Here is a 21,888-nt window from a genome sequence, read left to right on the forward strand (position 1 = left end):
CACGCCCCTTCCAGCTCCATGCGGACCTGAGTGACGTGTCGACAGCCTGTTTTCACGTCCGCTTTCCCACAATATAAATAGCGAGCCTGTCAAATGATCGAGGGCGAGTTATAGTTTTTTCTTCCATCCATCCATCCATTTTCTACCGCTTATTCCCTTTCGGGGTCGCGGGGGGCACTGGCGCCTATCTCAGCTACAATCGGGCAGAAGGCGGGGTACACCCTGGACAAGTCGCCACCTCATCGCAGGGCCAACACAGATAGACAGACAACATTCATACTCACATTCACACACTAGGGCCAATTTAGTGTTGCCAATCAACCTATCCCCAGGTGCATGTCTTTGGAAGTGGGAGGAAGCCGGAGTACCCGGAGGGAACCCACGCTTTCACGGGGAGAACATGCAAACTCCACACAGAAAGATCCCAAGCCTGGATTTGAACCCAGGACTGCAGGAACTTCGTATTCTGAGGCAGACGCACTAACCCCTCTGCCACCGTGAAGCCCCATTGTTTTTTCTTATGTGGGTTTATTATTAGGCAGTTTCATTAACTTCCTCCCAGCGCGGTTACAACACACAACAACAGCAGTCAGTTTTCGTCTACCGTAAAGCAGTTTGTCTGCCGTAAACATCAATGTTGTGACACTCTTAAACAGTGCAATACTGCCATCTACTGTACTTATATATGTGACAATAACATCTACGGCTTTTAGAGAGTGCAGAAGAACGAGGAAGATACAGCCATGGCAACGTCAACGATGGGTAAGATGAAGAAATTGTCACAACTTGGCTTGGACATGGATTGTTTCCCTGACGCAGATGAGGATCAGCACGAGCGAGGCGTGGACGTGAGTACATGACATTTATTTAATAAACAAACAACAAAAAGCGCTCACAATGGAGGTACAAAACTTGGCTACACAGTACAAGCGTGAAACAAAAACACCTGCTCAATGGCATGAAATGATGGACATAAACTAAAGGACTTCGCACAAAAACAATTGGCTATGAACTATAAACAAAGACTTACTTGGACAAAATGAACAACGTAGCAAGGCATGAAGCAGATAAACGAGGGCGTGAAGGAGGTGCAGCATGGGTAGCGTGTCTGAAGATCCAGGGACAAAGACAAGAAAAAGAGTGACTTAAATAACTATGATCATTAGTGAAAACAGGTGTGAGGCTGAGAACAGGGACGTGACAGGTGGAAACTAATAAGTTGGCATGGAGATGAAAACAAACCAGGAAGTGCCAAGACAGAACTAAAATGTCCAAAAAAATAAACATAAACTGACCAAAACTTAAACTTTAAGGCGTGACAGAAAGACGCTTGTATGTTCCAAGCCGCAGCTGCGATTGGACCTGGATTGCTTCCGGGAAGAAGTAGTGGACTACCAATTGCTTGGCAGTGAAGATCTTACTCAGAAAGCAAAGATTAACCGGTTTTGGGCCATGCTAGGGAGAGATGGACGATTCCAGACACTAGTGCATTTGATGAAAGCACTTTTGTGCGTGCCACACACCAAGGGTGTTCAGCATCGTTAGAAAAATAGTGACAGAGAATAGAACAAGGATGGACAATTCAACCCTTAGCTCAACAATGAGCAGATGAGTGTCATGTGTGTGTATATGTGTAAATAAATGAACACTGAAATTCAAGTATTTGTCTTATTTATATTTATTTATACATATATATATATATATATATATATATATATATATATATATATATATATACATATATTTGACTTTCAGTGAATTCTAGCTCTATATATATATATATATATATATATATATATATATATATATATAGAGCTAGAATTCACTGAAAGTCGAGTATTTCTTATATTTATATATATATATACATATATTTATATATATATATATGAAATATTTGACTTGGTGAATTCTAGTTATATACTACTCCCCTCTTAACCACATCCCGCCCCATATCGGAATTTCGGCAAAAAAGCCATTATTGGACATCTTTAATTTTGAATGGAAAAAATGTTAAAGACTCAGGCCAAAAATGCACTCTTGAAAATCAGGAGCACCTTCGAGGGGAGAAAGACTGTATCAGAACCTCCTGCAAAACCGAGAAGGAAGAGCTGACCTGGCCAAACCCGATTAAAAAGCATCCAAAAGAGAGTGCGAGCTCATGCCAAAATGCACGAACGTATGATTCAATACTTAGGCATTGTTAGACACAAGTATCCAACATTTATGAGTCATTGTACATAAAATTCATCAAAAGACCCCTTTAACAAGGGAACTGCGCTTTTTTGGAATTGGGCCTGCCATGCTTATCTAAGTTATGGACATGTATGGTTTTCCCTTTTTTTTTTTTAGGCATTCTAACTCATAAATAAACACTAGCGAAAGTCAGCTAATAATAAAGTCAACGGGAGTCGCTGTTTTCCACCGAAAAGGCGCTCTAAAAAACTTCTATACACCCCTATCAAGTTTTTACTGTTTATACATGCTGTAAATATATATGTGATTTAGTAACAGGCACATTAGTAATAACATGTAATGTTTATGTATTTTCCTCGTTTCAATTGTACGCCGTGTTTTAATTTCATAGACGTGTCACAACGTTCACAACAACATCACTGACTACTACCCACGTCAGACTTTGTGAGAGACTACAAATATAATATAACGAACACTTACCGTACAATGTCTGCTCTATCTGGGATTACTCACTGGGAAGAATTACTCATAATCCTCGCAAAGGGTTTAAAAAAGGTGGATGTAAAAATCTATTTTTTTTTCTGTGTCTTTCTTGTCATCTCTGGGTCAAGTCAAAGTGTACTGGCTTCTGTGGCATGATTTATTTTTTTCATCTTTTTTTTTTTTTTTTCACTTTCACTTGTCTGTTTGCGTATTTCACCAGGAAGGCCAGCTGTTTCCAATTAGGATACGTAAATGATGAAAAAAGGTCATAATAATAATAATAATGATAACAATATTAAAAATGTATAGGATTTACTGTATCTAGCACTATTCTAGATAGCCAACACACTTTGTACTAAGTAAGCCATTATTTATTCACTCCAAGTCACACTCTGGTGGTGGTAAGCTACGTTTTAGCCACAGTTAGTCTTCGGCTGTAAGAGGCCTCTCAAATAAGCCCCAAACATCCATCCATCCATCCATTTTCTACCGCTTATTCCCTTTTGGGATCGCGGGGGGCGCTGGCGCCTATCTCAGCTACAATCGGGCGGAAGGCGGACAGTTATTCATATTTACACACCAGTGTGGGCGGCACTGGAGACAATGTGAATGAAAGACACAACAGCAGTGACTGGGATGGAGGAAGTTCAGTTCCAACCACCAAATGTGGTTGCAAAACAATCTTTGTGTACCGTACGGCGAAGCCGTCCACCTCCGAACCCAATTGAAGAACCCATACCTACAATTACGAATACCTCTACCTGTTCCAGTTCATTCAGTCTCTTGGCTGTACAAACCGAACTATTCCGCATTACCCTTGCTCACTGGATCTTTTTATATATTAGAGTACAGATTACAAACACATATATTGGTGGCGGTCAACACTCAATATGGCCTCCGGTCAGTGACGACAATACAACTATGTGTAACATAAACACAAATAACAATTCCTATTGTTACGGTAATGTTACACAGTTGTGTGCGGTCAGGGTCAGCAAGGCCTTCTCTGCTGGCCTAACATAACCAGAAATCATGATCATAATTAAAGATACAATTATTTATTTATTTGCTTTCCCTAAATAACTTAAAATATTCATATTCTCTTTATGTCATATTATGTTTCTTCCAGTGCTGACGTCGTTCGTTTTAGTTTGTATCCAATCAGAATTCAGCTATCTTATGTTGCCATGCTGTACCAAGTCTGCCAGACGCCTTCAGAGTCAACAATGCTGGTGTCTGTGCGCTGTAAGTGAAAGGGGACATACAGTTGATAGACAGTTGTGATAGCTAATCAGATCACGAGTTGTTGTCAGTAGCTGTTCTGTTACAACTAAAGGTTGTAAACTCTAGTTGTTAAAGATAGTCATGCTTGTCATTTAATTAACATTGTTACTAGTGTATTTGTTGCCATCATGTGGTCAGGGCAGTTACTTTATCTTTGGGAAGTGTGAACTTTGAATCAAACTTTATTGACCGGAAGTTGCATAAGCTAAGCAGAGAAATGTACAGTATGTGTTTTAATTGCTGATGCCTTTTAATAGATTTTTAAAGGCGCCAGAAAATAATCCGTTTTGTACACTGTCAATGTGATTTGATGCCCAGTAGGGAGTACATGTGTTCCTGAATGGTATTTTTCGAGCAATGGTCATGTGGTGACATCAATTATGGTATTTAGAGAGGTAAACATTGAAGTCGGACATCACTGGAGGGCTAGGTAGGAAACGCATTACAGTCCTGATTTATGATAATGTTGTATAAATTCATGTTGAACATGCATACGTTTACAATGTGATACATCATTTCACTTGCAAAATCTTATTTCTCTGTACATGTCCCAAAAGGTGTAGGAAGAAGCAAAACTTCTTTAATCCTACCTCTTTTCCACTTTATATCGATTTCCAACACATATGTTCACATTCTGTTGTCATTTTGTAAAGCTGTTTACATTCTCTCGTGAATTCTAAATACAGAAGTTGTCTTTATAAGTCTTCAATCTATTCCTATTCTCATAATGAGATGAATTAAATACAATTTTCAATTAAGTTTAATATATTAATTAACATTTTCTTCTTTTTAGTTAGTAAACAAACGATAATATTAGTACATTGTAGGGTTGTACCGATACCAATAATTTACTTGCGGTACCAGTACCAAAATGTACATCGATACTTAAAGTATAATAAAGGGAACTACTAAAAATGTCAATATTAGCTTTATTTTAACAGAAAATCTTACACTACACTCAGAGTCATAGAAACATTTTACAAAGTTAAAATGTAAATTAAAAGGCATTAAACACATTGGGCTGTTCTTTTTGCACTCAAAGAAACAACTTACAATTTGCCATACTACATATAGTCTGCCATAATCAAGGATTAGGTTAGAATAGAACATAACGTTTTACTGAAATGATATAGAATTATTAATGATTTATGATTGCCACTCCTGGTCTGTGCTTGAAGAAAAATACAATTATTAATTAAGTAATAAAAACAGTTCTATGGATAAATGTACACAGATAAGCCATATAGCAGGTAAAATACATTTATTAAAGATGTAATAAAAATTGTAGGAATTTGTTACAAAATGTATAAAGTGACGCTACTTTGGAAGTCTTAACTCCGTTAATATTTGGCATCAAGCCAAGCAGCTGTGTGCGTGTCTACATATCTACATGTTATGTATCTACATGTGCACAGCAGGGGGGTGCGGGGGTGTTAACTAATGAGAGTAGTGTAAGTGTGTTCGTGAGAATGGCAACGCGTTGCCTAAGTGACGTCAGTGAGTGAGTGGGCGAGTAAAGACAGAGAGAGGTAGCAGTGCATTGCGCAGTGGAAGGATGAATGGGTCTAATTGTTTCCTGCAAAACTAATAATAAAGCAACCAGAATGTCACGAATCGGCGGCCTCAAGTTCTGACCGGAAAGCGGAGTTTAGCAGACTCATTGTGTGTTACTAGAGAACCTGGAAGGAACGGTTGCCATGTGCTCCTTGACTACGCTCTGCATGGGAGCCAAACAACTGGAAAGGTGTAACAACTACATTATTACCTGTCACTCTTTAGAACTCTGTGTGCAGATCTGAATGCTTATGCTTACAGTGGGCAAAAAAGTATTTAGTCGGCCACCGATTGTGCAAGTTCTCCCACTTAAAATGATGACAGAGGTCTGTAATTTTATCATAGGTACACTTCAACTGTGAGAGAGAGAATGTGAAAAAAAAAACAGGAGATCACATTGTAGGAATTTTAAATAATTTATTTGTAAATTATGGTGGAAAATAAGTATTTGGTCAACCATTCAAAGCTCTCACTGATGGAAGGCGGTTTTGACTCAAAATCTCACGATACATGGCCCCATTCATTCTTTCCTTAACACGGATCAATCGTCCTGTCCCTTTAGCAGAAAAACAGCCCCAAAGCATGATGTTTCCACTCACATGCTTCACAGTAGGTATGGTGTTCTTGGGATGCAAGTCAGTATTCTTCTCCTTCCAAACACGACGAGTTGAGTTTATACCAAAATGGATACATGGATGATACAGCAGAGGATTGGGAGAATGTCATGTGGTCAGATTAAACCAAAATAGAACTTTTTGGTATAAACTCAACTCGTCATGTTTGGAGGAAGAAGAATACTGAGTTGCATCCCAACACCACACCTACTGTGAAGCATGGGGGTGTAAACATCATGCTTTGGGGCTGTTTTTCTGCTAAGGGGACAGGACGATCGATCCGTGTTAAGGAAAAAATGAATGGGGCCATGTATCGTGAGATTTTGAGCCAAAACCTCCTTCCATCAGTGAGAGCTTTGAATGGTTGACCAAATACTTATTTCCCACCATAATTTACAAATCTATTTTTTTAAATTCCTACAATGTGAATTCCTGGATTTTTTTCACATTCTGTCTCTCACAGTTGAAGTGTACCTATGATGAAAATTACAGACCTCTGTCATAATTTTAAGTGGGAGAACTTGCACAATCGGTGGCTGACTAAATACTTTTTTGCCCCACTGTATGTTTGAAGCAAAGGTGCTAATACTAATTGCCACCCTTGGCGAGGCATGTTTTAAAGCAGCTATTGTGAGAGTAACGTATGTGTGTGCGCTCCTTTAAGAATGGCAGCATGTGGGGTGAGTGACGTGAGTAAGTAAGTGGACAAGAAAGGGGAGTTAGCAGTAGCATGTACAGGAGTGGATGTCCGGCTGTGCCCTGTGGAAATTATAAATAAAGTGACCAAGTTGTAACTAATCGACGGCCTCGTCATTCCGACCGGACTAGGATTGCCCAGTGCACGGCAGACATTCCCTACAGGGCCGAAGTTTTGTCGTGGGGTGACACCATTCACTTTGGGAATGTCTGCCTTGCTCTCCTCAACCACGGTATGGGAGCAAAGTAGCAGGAAAGGTGTAAAGCAACACTTGCACCGCGGCACCACTTTGATTGTGACAATCATTGGTACTTTAACTTTAACTTTAAAGCGTCACCTTTTTTGTTAGTTTTGAAGCCCAAATACCTCCCTATTTTACTTCACGCACACTCTTTATTATCCATCCATCCATTTTCTACCGCTTATTCCCTTTGGGGTCGCGTGGAGCGCTGGTGCCTATCTCAGCTACAATCGGGCGGAAGGCGGGTTACACCCTGGACAAGTAGCCACCTCATCGCAGGGCCAACACAGATAGACAGACAACATACACACTCACATTCACACACTAGGGCCAATTTTAGTGTTGCCAATCAACCTATCCCCAGGTGCATGTCTTTGGAGGTGGGAGGAAGCCTGAATACCCGGAGGGAACCCATGCATTCACAGGGAGGACATGCAAACTCCACACAGAAAGATCCCAAGCCCGGGATTGAACCCAGGACTACTCAGGACTTTCGTATTGTGAGGCAGACACACTAACCCCTCTTCCACCATGCTGCCCCATTCTTTATTAACCACTCTTAATTAGCCATTCTTCCTTACCACAATGTTATTGCTGGTATGAACTTTGAGTGTGGGTTTTGTCACCGCTTAGTCCCTTTCGGGGTTGCGGGGGGCGCTGGCGCCTATCTCAGCTACAATCGGGCGGAAGGCGGGGTACACCCTGGACAAGTCGCCGCATTGCAGACAACATTCACAGTCACATTCACACACTAAAGCCAATTTAGGGTTACCAGAAAGTATTTTGATTTATTAATTATTTAAATATTATTTGCCATTTTATGTTGTATATCTTTATATATTTCCAGTTAATTTTATCATCTATTATAAAAACCCCAACATTTGGTTTTTGTTACTCTTTTAATATATATTCCGTTTATTTGTTTTGTGTTTGACTTTCTCTTCTACTGTTACCAAAAAGCATTATTTTAGTTTTACTGAGATTCAAAGAGAGTTTGTTTTTGTCAAACCATCTCTTTAATTTGTTAATTTTTTTCTGTTATTGTATAAGCTTCTGTGTGTTTTCTCTTGAGCAAAATGCTTTTGTGTCGTCTGCAAACAATACTTACTTAAACCCTTTCGTACCTTGTGAAAGGATTAATTCCTCTTGATATCATACATATGCAGTATCATTCCACAGGCAACCTCATTATATATTGATATTGGAGAATGATAATCGTATATCGTCCATTATGCACACAGACATCAGAAAAAAAGATTAACTGACGAGACTTATGCATTAAAAGATTAACATTAATTAGCAACCACTGATTTAAACGGTTACTGCTGTTTGGTATATTAACGACTCAGTACTTCAGTTATACAAGAGCAATAAGTGTTCAGGGACACCGGTTTGCAAGACAGGCACCAGAGCTTAATGACATTGGTTTATTTTGCCCATCAGGGCCTGGCTGCAAGATTGGATATCCATTGCGCACTCCATGACTCACATAGAAATATCAGCGGCAGATTGGTTGTACACTCTAAGCGCTTCAAATCCCAACGCAGCACTGTGGTCATAAAGGGAGCGACACGCAGCCAGGAATAATACTAATGGTCTTAAACATTACGTTGTTGGATTGCATTATCTAATGCAAGTATCTGAAAGTATTTTGAGCAATGCCAATACTGTCTTTTGTCAAATTGTCGAAATGGTCTTAAACATTACTTTGTTGCATGGAATTTTGTAATCCAAGTATTTGAAAGTATTTTGAGCAAGGCCAAAATTGACTCAATTGCTCTTGTGTGTTACCTCACAACCAATCCAAGGAGGAGAGGAAAAACGAAGGGGGGGTTGATCCAGCAGGTAAATAAATCCAGTTTAAACCAGAAAAGCACTCAGAGAGTACCTGTCTTACCTCTGCCAGGCCTTATCTCACAATAGTAAAGAACTGTTTTCCAATTTCAGACATTTCATGAAAGTTTAATCAAAATCCGTCCTTGTTGAGTTATGTTGGTCACTAACAGACCAACCCCATCAAAATAAAGGATACATGAAATTACCATGTCAGTGTGTGTTTGTTTTCTTAGTCTGTTGCTTCCCAACAGTCTTGGTCTCTGCACTTGGACGACTTTGTTGTATTGTATTAGTTTTTTTAAGTCAGTCACTCTCTTTGTTTGTGTGGTGGGGCCGCAAGCATACACACAGAAGTTCAGCACCGTAATGTAAACACAAAATTGGCATAGTAGAAATGATCTGGATTATCCCCAAAATCAGGTCCCTTTTCTAACATATCCTGAAAGTTTCATCAAAATTGTCCATAACACTTTCAAGTATGTTGTTACCAGACATTCAAACCCCCATATAGAATTAACTGTTACGGCTCAGACTCCTGCCAACGCCGCTCATCCTTCTGTGCACTCCAGTGAGAGCACCGCCGGCCACGCCCACGGGCGTTTCCTCTCCGCTGCGGGCGCCCCTCCGCACGGCTGCAAGAGATCTGTAATCAGCGCACCTGGATGGGATGAACAAGCTGACCTACATAAGCTCGCACAACCTGCCATGTGGCGCCGGAGTATAGTCTTCTGTTGGGATACAGTAAGCGATCATCCTGCTTGATGCAATCCTGCTCTCTCTGTGTTTTGCCCCTCCGTGTTCCGTGTGTTTTCTTGTGTCGCCCCTGCAGTACCCTCCGTCGCCTGGAAAGTAAGCTGTGCGTCTCACTTTTCTCCGGATCTCCTTCTGGACTCTGACTGCCTCCCTCGATCCTTGACTTCCCTGGCTTTGGACTCGGACCTGTAGACTTCTCTCTCCCCTGGACTTCCGCGTATCTCGTTCAACATTTAGGGTAACATTCAACAACTAATCTACAACACATAGCCTTACACCATACACACTCTTGGATTTTGTCACACTTCATTTCCTTAGTTAGTAAATTTGGCGTGGTTTGATTATTATTATATATATGGTCTATATATAATAAATACATAAAGTTATACTTCCCCCTGGTGTCTGAGCCGTCACCTACCCTCAATATCCATAACATTAAGACAAATTAACAATATGCAGAAAAACAAGGGTTTGACTAATACAAAGTAAATAAGGTAATAAATCGGAAATATCAAACAGTAAAAGTTTATTTAGTCTTTAATAATAATGTCTCAACGGGCTGCACAATCCATGACGACATCCTCGGATCTGATCCCGCATCAGGACAAATATGAACTTACACCATTGGGAACAATGTAAAACCTTAGAAAGGACCGCAGATGTGGGAACCCCTTCCCTGGGTGGCCGGTGCAATGGATGCCGAGTGGATATAGTTAAGAATGCGAGAGTCCAGACCAGAGTTGTCCCGACACCAATAATTTGGTACCAGTACAAAAATGTGTATTGATGCTTTTTAATATTTTTCCAAATAAATAGAACTACAAAAAAGTGTCAATTTTGGCTTTATTTTAACAGAAAATCTTACAATACAAAAATTAACATGTTTCCTGTTGCATAATACAATTATAAGTAAGTACAACAACACAACTATGGATAAATGTATAGAGATAAGCCATGTAGCAGGTAAAACACACTTTTGTTAAAGATAAAACACAAATTGTAGCAATTTGTTACCAAATTCAGTCATTTTACTTGCATGAGCTGACGTTAAATGGGCTGTCTTAAGTCCGCTATTATTTGGCATCAAGCCAAGCAGCTGTGTGCGGCTCTACATATCTACATGTTAAGTATGTATCTCCATGTACACAGCCGGGGCACTAGTTAACTTATGAGAGTAGTGTAAGTGTGTTTGCAAGAATGGCAACGTGTTGGCTGAATGAAGTCAGTGAGTGAGTGGGCGGGTAAAGAGAAAGAAAGGGAGCACGAGCACTGTGCAGTAGATGAATGGATGGGTCTGGTTGTGTCCTGAAAAACTAATAATCAAGCAAACAGAATTTTACAAATCGGCGGTCCCCAATTCTGACTGTAAAGCAGAGCCTTGCAGACCCATTGTAATGATAAGGGTGTTAAACCCCGACAAAAACATTGTCCCTGCAGGGAACGTCTCCCCTGTGCTCCTTGACGACAGTCTGCTCTGGAGCCAAACAGCAGGACAGGTGTAACTAATCTTTTACCTGTCATTCTTTATAACTCCTTGTGCAGATATGAATGCTCATTATTTAAATGTTTACTTACGTTTGAAGCAAAGGCGGTAATACTAATCGCCACATTTGAAGCGCGGTGCTTCCTTGTTTAAAGCGTTACTCTTACTTTTGAAGCCCAAATACCTCCATATTTTACTCCACGCACACTCTTTATAGACCAGTAGAATTGTCGCTTTATTCCAATTTTTTTCTCTCCAAGAGGTCATTGCTTGTATGCATTTGTATGTACGTTTTGACGCACTCAACATCATGCGCCTCGGCTCTGTAGTCACCGCCGCACAGCGGCATTCAGACAAAAGAACAGTACCGGTATTATTCAAAGGCAGTAGAGTACCGATTTTAATCAATTAGTATCGCGGTACTTTATTAGTACTGGTATGCCGTACAACCCTGAGTGAGGCCAGCATAGAATCCTCTTGCGACAAGTCAGCAGCGCAGAGATGTCACAAACTGATGCACAGAGGAGTGGTGCACCCCGGGTAAAGACTTGAAACAGCTAGTGCCTTGTCCGTGGAAACTGATTTGTGGCCACTTAAAAACCTCTCCACGTAGGAGATGGGGGCAGAGCAGAAAAGAGAGAGAGAAGATCACTGGTCTAAAAATGGATCTGTTTAAATGCTGGGGTATACAAATGGGTTTTAAATTGGGACTTAAATGTTGTTACTGAGGTAGCATCCCTAACTGTTACTAGTAGGGAATTCCAGAGTACTGGAGCCCGAATAAAAAATACTCTATAGCCCGCAGACATGTTTTGGGCTCTGGAGAATCACAAATAAGATATCATTTTGGAGCGTAGGTTTCTGGATGGAAAGCAAGGTACAGTACAATCAGCAAGATAGGATAGATTGCTAAGTATGTTATATGTAAGAAATAAAACCTTAAAGTCACATCTTAAGTGCACAGGAAGCCAGCGCAGGTGAGCCATTATAGACGTTATATGATCAAACTTTCTTGTTCTTGTCAAAAGTCTAGCAGCCGCATTTTGTATCAGCTGATATATTTTAATGCTAGACATAGGGAGACCCGAAAATAAGATGTTACAGTAATCGAGACGAGACGTAACGAACGCATAAATAATAATCTCAGCGTCGCTGGTGGACAAAATGGAACAAATTTTAGCGATATTACGGAGATGAAAGAAGGCTGTTTTAGTAGCAATCTTTATGTGTGACTCAAATGAGTGAGTTGGTTCGAAGATAATACCAAGATTCTTTACCGAGTCACTTTGTGTAATTCTTTGGTTGTCAGATGTTAAGGGGACATCATAAAACAAGTGTCGGTGTCTAGCAGGAACGGAAAATCACCAAATCTGGAAAAACCTTGCACAGGAAAAAAGAAAAGAAACAGCACATCAACTGGTGTAAAAAGGGGGTCTATCTATTGGCTAGAGTATACAAATGAGATTTACAGTAAGGTGGGAATTAAATGCTTCTACTGAGGTAGCATCTCAAACTGTTACCGGGAGGGCATTCCAGAGTACTGGACCCTGAAAAGGAAACACTCTATAGCCCGCAGACTTTTTTGGGGCCCTGGGAATCACTAATAAGCCGGAGTTCTTTGAACACAGATTCCTTGCCGGAACATTTGGTACAATACAATCGGCAAGATTGGCTGGAGATAGACCGTGTAGTATTTTATACGCAAGTAGTAAAACCTTAAAGTCACATCTTGAGATAGAAATGTAAACAAATAGCACATATTAATCCTTAACTCATGAGAACTACTAAAATATTAAGTAGATATTACCATTTTTTCTATTCCACACTCACAATACGTTTGGATTCCTTATAATAGGTGGGAAAGATTTTCTTGCCTAATGGCTCTGACTCTTACTGTAGAGCTCCTGCGTCATAAAACTCCATTGAACCTCAGTCTACAAATTAGTTCTTCAACAAGGTTCGCCAACCGAAAAGTTTTTACAGTGAGTTTCCCTTAAGAATCAATGTAAAGATGAATAACTGATTCGTGGCTCAACAAAATTATATACACTGTATATGTAGGAAGGAAAGAAAACTAATTTCACCTTGTGTCTGGAATGTTTGTACCATTTTTGAACACTATGGGCATACATGCCAACCTTGAGACCTCCGAGTTCGGGGGGTGGGGTGGGGGGGCGTGGTCGTGGGGGGGGGCAGAGGCGTGGTTGGGGGCGTGGTTAAGAGGGGGTGGCATATAATTCACCAACTCGAGTATTTCATATATATATACATATATATATATATATATATATATATATATATATATATATATATATATACATATATATATATATATATATATATAACATATATATCTATATATATATATATATATATATATATATATATATATGAAATACTTGACTTTCCGTGAATTTTAGCTATATATATTTATTTTTTTATATATATAAATAAAATAAATAGTTGAATTTACGACGGTACCTATCAAATACACTGTAATAAAAACACATTTGTTCTACTAACTCTACTGTGCTTGCTGGTTGCTAAAAAAATACAACAACACTTACCTTTCACTATTTGAGTAACCTTTGTTCTACCATTTGCGTATTGGCGAGCAATCTCCGAATCCGGGAACATCCTTCACGGATTTGTTGTAGACATTCGCAAATGAGAACGGGATGTTGCTTCCAGCTATCAGCATAGCCATCTTTGTCTCAGCATAAGTTACACCATCGGGTCTCCATTTTGCGAGGTGGCCCATAATACTGGGTTGTGAATGATACTGCGCTGCAGACCCGTTGTGCTTTACTGACTGACCGTTCATGGCTGAGTATATCCCTTTGGCCGCCGTGTTCAATGGAGAAGTCTGTTCTACAAAATTTACAGGCAACATACCCCTTCCCCCTCGAACTCTCCTGGATAAACTGAAATTCTTGTTTCCAATCGTTCTGGAACTTGCGAGCATATTTCTTCATTTTGCACGTCGACGGTGTAATATATTGGTTTGGAGTCAATAACCAGGCGACGTGATGAAGTTACGTCTCTTTACTGTGGGCTTCAGAACAGACTCCCTAATGCAAGTTTCTTGACTGCACTTAAATGTAGAATATATTTACATTCTATTCTATGTACAGTAGATGGCAGTATTGTCCTGTTTAAGTGGGCCACAACATTGAGTCAGGTCTGCATGGAGCTGGAGGGGGCGTGGCCTCCAGCTCTGCTGAATTTCGGGAGAGTTTCGGGAGAAAATTTGTTCCGGGAGGTATTCAGGAGAGGCGCTGAATTCCATGAGTCCACCGGAAAATCCGGGAGGGTTGGCAAGTATGACTATGGGGGTTTTGGAGTGATTAAAAAAAAGCAGGGGCTTCACATAGTCACCGCTAGCGTTAGCACAAACTAGCAGAGTGAGGCAATCCTTCATTGGCTTGAGTCCAAGTAGTGCCTATACCTTCGCTGTAAAAAATGTCCCTGTGGTATCTTTTTCAGTCTCATAACAATTAAAGACTTTGCTGATACAATCTTTGAAGTGAAGGTTCTGCAAGCGAGTCTAACTACCATAGCTAAGATGCTAGCTCAGTGGTTGTCCAGAAACCCGTAGCTATACAGCAAAACTGCGAGAGTTTGGACACATTTAAAGAGTTTCTGATCACACAGAGTGGTCTCTTAAACACGCTGACACAGCTCTGACCGGCGAATGGTACGACAATTGTGGAAGTAAACTCATCAGAAGTGCCGCTAGCCTCGAAGCTCATTGAAATGGCCGTGCCTGTGTGTACGGGATATGGACAGGATGTGGCGCAGGGTGCCAAGCTTCTTCAAAATGGTGATGCATGCATGTACAGTAAGTGATGCTATCAAAATTGCAACTCCCACAGGGCTTCCAGCAGCACACAAAATAAGTGAGTAAATGAATGAATCGTTTGAATGCTGAGACATTGTCCGCACACAGAAGCATATTTTCCGCGATGTGAATGTTCGTAAACCGGAAAGGACGCAAATAGAGGAGTTTGTGAACCTAGGTTCCACTGTAATTAGGTTTGTTGGCAGGAGAAGCAGCAGCTTAAACAAATTATTAGCAGTTTTTGTTAGACATTGGCAAGAATGAGGACTCTGTTGCAGACGGGAAATGATTGACCCAGGTTTTTTTATTAAACAGTTTCTGAGAACTCTCTTCAGATAGAGTGAAAAAACTACTGGCTATAAACTCTAGACCTGACACACTAGAGTAAAAAGGAAACGTATCACAGGGCGAAAAACAAAAACGGAAAATCACTTCAGAGGGCAATGGATGAAGTGCTGGCTGTCCAGAGTCGGGACCCGGGGTGGACCGCTCGCCTGTGCAACGGTTGGGGACATCTCTTCGCTGCTGACCCGTCTTCGCTTGGGATGGTCCCAAGCAGGGGCTTGGCCAAGCTGGCCCCACTATGGACTGGACTCTCACTATTATGTAAGACCCATCATGGACTGGACTCTCACTATCATGTTAGATCCACTATAAACTGGACTTTCACAATATTATGTTAGACCCACTCGACGTCCATTGCTTTCGATCTCCCCTAGAGGGGGTGCAGGGTGCGTGGGGCTTTGGGGGGGGGGGGTTCGCCCACATATGCGGTCCTCTCCAAGGTTTCTCATTGTCATTCACATCGACGTTTCACTGGGCTGAGTTTTTCCTTGCCCGTATGTGGGCTCTGTACGGCGGATGTCGTTGTGGCTTGTGCAGCCCTTTGAGACACTTGTGATTTTGGGCTGTATATAAATAAACATCGATTGATTGATTGATTGATTGTGGGAGGAAAAAGGGCGATAGCAAAATATACACGGATCTAATAATCAAAAAACAACATTCTACGACTGCCTACACCAAAAGAAAATCGTTTACGAAAAGGAGACGAAAAACTATAAACAGAAACTAAACTATAAAGAGTTAAGAAAACCACAAATTAAAGCGCTCCAAGAGGAGGGAAAAAAGAAGGCTACGTAACTAGCTCAATATCCTTTAGCAAATCAAAAATCACTCTTCATCAGAATGTGCAAAGAAATCACAGAATAAAGCAAGGCAATACTTAGCGACTTGGACAAGACTGTGGAAGATGGCTGGAGGTACACGATCAGACGATATACTCTGGTAACGAAACAGGGGAAGACGAGGACTATATACACATGAGGCAGGGTAACACAGGTGGCCACAATCAGGCAATCAGGAGAGACAAGTGGCCTGAAACGAGAGGAGGATTAGACTTCCAACATAAAACAGAAAGTTACCAGACAACCCCAAAACAAGACAGTTTTAGCTTCAATCCTTCAAATATTACTGCATTTTGGAATCACACAGATGTTGAGCGACACAACACAACATTTAACAGATTAACAGAACCGACCCATAATGACTGATAATAAAATAAACAATATTATAATGTTGAAAGTGGTACATTCCGTATCTGATACCTCGTGGACATATAACGTTTGTTTTGTTGCTTTCTGCTAGCATGTTTATGGCTCTTCAGTAATGCGGTAAAATGCTCTTCGCTCTTTTAATTTCTCCTGGACTTCTGGTGCACAGCATCTGTCTACCATTGTTTGGACTACTAAGAAAAGACACAGGGAAAACTAACTAGTTTGCGCTTTTTCCTGCCAATATGGTGTTGTTTTGATTTTGTGTGGTGCATGCTGGGGTAGTGATGTGCTTCATACTAAGTGGTGTGTGACCAAGGCCTCTTTCTGTTAATTTTGGATCTCATTCGCGGCTTTTCCGAGCAATTTGTCCCATATTGGTGAGTGGCGGGACGTATTTTATTTGTGAGAACGGGAAGTGTTTCTGGGACTGAACTCACTGCCACTGATTAATGCTGACTTTTAACGACAAGGACAACAAGCGTTTGAAGTCGTTTTTAACAACCGTCTGGCAGTTGTTGAATTTGGCCATCCATCCATCTATCTTCTTCCGCTTATCCGAGGTCGGGTCGCGGGGGCAGCAGCCTAAGCAGGGAAGCCCGGACTTCCCTCTCCCCAGCCACTTCGTCTGGCTCTTCCCGGGGGATCCCGAGGTGTTTCTAGGCCAGCCGGGAGACATAGTTTTGAATTTGACCTAAAGAATGGTAATCAGCCTGACCTTTTAAATTTAGGGCAGAGGTCTCATACTCCCGGGCCATATTGTGTTACCCTCCACTTAACTACAAGGTTTATGGTAATTGTGGCTCGCACACCCCAGGGATCCCAGTTGATTAAAATAAAAAGAGACGAATTGAAAGATATCAGCTGGGCATTAAGGGGCCCTTTTAAAGTTAAAGTACCACTGATAGTCACACACACACTAGGTGTGAAATTATCCTCTGCATTTGACCCATCCCCTTGTTCTACCCACTGGGAGGTGAGGGGAGGAGTGAGCAGCAGCAGTTGCCGCGCCCAGAAATCACTTTGGTGACTTAACCCCCAATTCCAACCCTTGATGCTAAGTCTTAAGCAGTGAGGTAATGGGTCCCATTTGTATAATCTTTGGTATGACTCAGCCGGGGTTTGAACTCACGGCCTACCGATCTCAGGGCGGACACTCTCACCACAAGGCCACTCGGGGTTCAGGGGTCCCGTGAGGTTGAAGATAATTTACCATTTCTAAGATATTTTGGAAGGCATTTCCTGCATAGATATTCTGTAAAAATGCAAGAAAACTTACCAATGGCTTCTATCGATTAGATCAGCGGGTCTCAAACTTTTTTCACTGAGTACCACCCAGGAAAACACTTGTCTCTCCAAGTGCCACCATAATGACCAACACTAAAATACAGTAGCGAAGTTGGGAAAGGATGGATGTAAGCGGAGAACGTGGACAACATTCGGTTCCCACGCGTGTTGAGTGGTAGAAATGATGGCGTAGGACGGTGGTGTTTGTGTCTTTTAATTGTTTATTTTTGACATCGACTACGGCCTACAGTAGTCGGACTGTAATGAAGTGGCATGAGTATGGAGTGAAATTACTGCCAAAATTCCACAAACGTGTTACGCAAACACACGAAAGGATTTGCATGTAGAACATCTATTTTCTTCAGGTTAAAAACAATTTACAGGTAGAATAACTATTTTCTTCAAGTGAACATTTTTGTTTCACACACAATTCTTTGTTTCTCACCGGCAGCAACGAAAATTCACATTATACAACAACAGGTGGCGCTGCTGAGTCAGTTTAAGGCCGACACAGTTATTGATTCGGACAATCAAAAATAACAGAAGAAGAAAAAGAAGAAGACGAAGCGAGAAAATTCTAGTTGCGGTACTGGAGACACTTAATGGAACGCCCTCTAGGGAACGCCCACAGTAGCGCTTACAACGCCAGAGTGGAGACTTGATTTGTAACGTGGTTGATGCAACATACGTAATTGTGCTGAATTTTGCCAATCCAAACTTTGACAAACTATAGCTCGGTTGGAAGAGTGGCCGTGTCAGTAACTTGAGGGTTCAGGGTTCGATCACCGCTTCTGCCATCCTAGTCACTGCCGTTGTGTCCTTGGGCAAGACACTTTACCCACCTGCTCCCATTGCCACCCACACTGGTTTAAAAATGTAACTTAGATATTGGGTTCAACAATGTAAAGCGCTTTGAATCTCTAGAGAAAAGCGCTATATAAATATAATTCACAATTCACTTGACCAAATATGGTTAATACACAGCTTATGGTTATTATTTCAGTTGTTGAAAATAGTGCATGTTCCGCTGTTTAAAGCAAGAAACAATTCAAATGCGCAAACATTTTTTTAAGTGAGAATTTCAAAACGGTGCTTGTCATTGCTTACCTATATAGCAACTAAATATACGACATTTAATAACGTATGATTTATAGACAAGTTGTTTATAAACTATAACACTTTAATTGTGGTAAACGATGTAATTAGACTGCAAAAAAGGACTTATTGCACAGTTTAAAATCAATGTAAATTAACTTTATGATGTGGTTTTGGAATGAAATGGACCAATCGTTTTTGTCATTGCACAAGTACAACGAAATGTACGAGATTTACAGCACAATTCCATTCAAGATGAGACAAACAGTGAACAGGGAGACGGAACAGAAACCCTGATGGTGCAGCCTATTTACGGCACTCCTTAAAAGGTAGGAAAAAGGAGAGCGCTGGGGTTATTGGGAGGGGGGCGATTGTCTGAAAGGTTGGTTACAGACTGGACTCTTGGGGAAGGGGGTCCAGGCTGTGGCCAAGTTTTTTTTTTTGGCCTCAGCTTGGACTCAGTCATAAGCACACATAGGCATCCATCCATCCATTTACTGCTGCGTATCCGAGGTCGGGTTGTGGGAGCAGCAGCCTAACCAAAGAAGCCCAGACGTCACGGCGCGGGCTCGAACCCGCTTTTCCCCAGCAGTTGGGTCCGCCAGCACCTTCGTTGGCAGTGTGCCGAGACACGCCCCTGCTCGCAATGGCAGATACACACTCTTGGGTTTTGTTTCACACTCCATTCTATAGTTCTAGTTAGTGATGTTTATGATTATTATTATATATACATATATACAATCGGCCTGTGGCATTGCTGTGTTGTTATGGATGCCCGGGATGCTTCAATAGCGGCCTTTAGCTCATTTGCATTATTGGGTCTGGTGTCTTTCAGCTTCTTCTTCACAATACCCCACAAATTCTCTATGGGGTTCAGGTTAGGGGAGTTGGCAGGCCAATCGCGGAAAGTAATGCCATGGTCAATAACTGTTGGTTTTGGCACTTTGGGCAGGTGCCAGATCATGCTGGAAAATGAAATCATCATCTCCATAGAGCTTTTCAACAGATACAGCTACAATAGCTGTATTCCCATGGTCAAGCCACTCCTGAACTCAAGACAACGCAACAAGCGTCTGACTGACGGACAGTTGCAGAGTGGTCCAGTGTCCTGTTTTCAGACAAAAGCAAATTTTGTATTTCATTTGGAAGTCAAAGAGCTATAGTCTCGAGGAAGGCTGGAGAGGAGCAAAATCCGAGTTGCTTGAAATCCAGTGTGTTCCCACAGTCAGCAATGGTTTGGGGAGCCATGTCAGCTACTGGTTTTGGTCCACTGTGTTTCATCAAGTCCAGAGTCAATGCAGCTGTGTACCAAGAGCACTCCATGCTTCCATCTTTTGTAAAGCTCTATGGAGATGATGATTTCATTTTCCAGCATGATCTGGCTCCTGCCCAAAGTGCCAAAACCACCAGTAACTGGTGTATTGACCATGGCATTACTGTCCGCGATTGGCCTGCCAACTCCCCTGACCTGAACCCTATTGATAATTTGTGGGGTATTGTGAAGAAGAAGCTGAAAGACGCCAGACCTAATAAGGCAAATGAGCTAAAGGCCGCTAGTGAAGCATCCTGGGCATCCATAACAACCCAGCAATGCCACAGGCCGATTGTCTCCATGCCACGCTGCATTAATGCAGTAATCCATGCAAAAGGATTCCTAACCAAGTACTTAGTGCATTAATTGACATTTTCAAATGTTTTATTTTGTTTTGCTGTTATTAATCTTTTTTTTTTACTTCGTCTGAGGAAATATTCAAATTTTTTGAAATAGGATTTTTGAGTTTTCTTAAGCTGTATGCCATAATCAGCAATAATAAAATAATAAAAGGCTTGCAACATTTCAGTTGATGTGTAGTGCATCCAGAATGTATGACATTTCCATGTTTTTAGTTTCATTACAGAAAATAAAGGACTTTATCACAATATTCCAATTTCCTGAGACAGTCCTGCATATACTATATATATATATATATATATGTATATATATATATATATATATATATCCAAGATGGCGGCGCCCGGACGGGCTGCGACATGGCGGAGCTCCTGCTAAAGATGGAACATTTGGCAGAAATACCGGACAATTCTACAAACTTTATGGCTGGCTCACATCGTGGTCACTCCGTGATCACGTACGACCGCCAGACACTTCTGGATGTGGACATATCGGGCCGTTGTGTGAGACCACAGCTATCAATTATAGTCTGGAGCGCTACGCACGGTGGGTCCGATGGGGTATTCATATGGATATTAAAGTCCCCCATTATGATTATATTATCGGCGTGTGTCACTAGATCGGCAACGAACTCTGAGAATTCATTGATAAAGTCCGAATAGGGCCCTGGGGGGCGGTAGATAACAGCGTGCTTGTTCAACGTGCTAACTAGCATGGGAATAATTCGGCGGCTCCATCCAGCGGCCTGTGAAGCAGCGGAGTATAGTAGCAGCGGGGGCCGTCTACGGAGCAGACGCCAGCGGTGTGATCGGAAACGCGGATGTCGAGCGGGGCTAAAAACAAAGCAGAAGGCTAATCCCCACAGAACACCACTTCCCTCCATCCTGCAGCCGCATTAAAATGGAAGATGCGAGACTACTGGTTTGGGTAAGGAGTCAGTTAAATTAGAACAAGTTTTTTCTGCTTTGAGTGTTTCAGAGTTGGACATGTGTTCTACCGAGGTGGCTAACTATGATGCGTGCAGTTTATCAAAGCAACAAACAAACAATCGGAAAATCCCCGTTACTGAGGTGGCTAACCATGATGCGTGCAGTTTATCAAAGCAACAATGAAACAACCGGAAAATTCTCGTCGTATCAATTCCTAGATATGGTCGTAATTATACTAAATGCACTGGGCATAATAAACACAACATTATTAATATTGCTACTACGGATAATTTGATCAAAAATTCCCTAAAACAGCCCACTACCTATAATATAGGTTTTTTAAACATAAGATCATTGTCTCCCAAAACGTTGT

The 21,888-nt window shown here is 41.3% G+C and overlaps 1 pseudogene; it reads right to left on the bottom strand.

The window, feature by feature from the left end:
- Positions 1-9,415: 9,415 nt before the first annotated feature.
- The window catches only part of LOC133550442 (wee1-like protein kinase 1-A), a 70,823-nt pseudogene continuing 58,350 nt past the window's right edge, over positions 9,416-21,888 (bottom strand).

This window comes from Nerophis ophidion, linkage group LG04 (genome assembly GCF_033978795.1).
Source record: "Nerophis ophidion isolate RoL-2023_Sa linkage group LG04, RoL_Noph_v1.0, whole genome shotgun sequence".
NCBI classification, from domain to species: domain Eukaryota; kingdom Metazoa; phylum Chordata; class Actinopteri; order Syngnathiformes; family Syngnathidae; genus Nerophis; species Nerophis ophidion.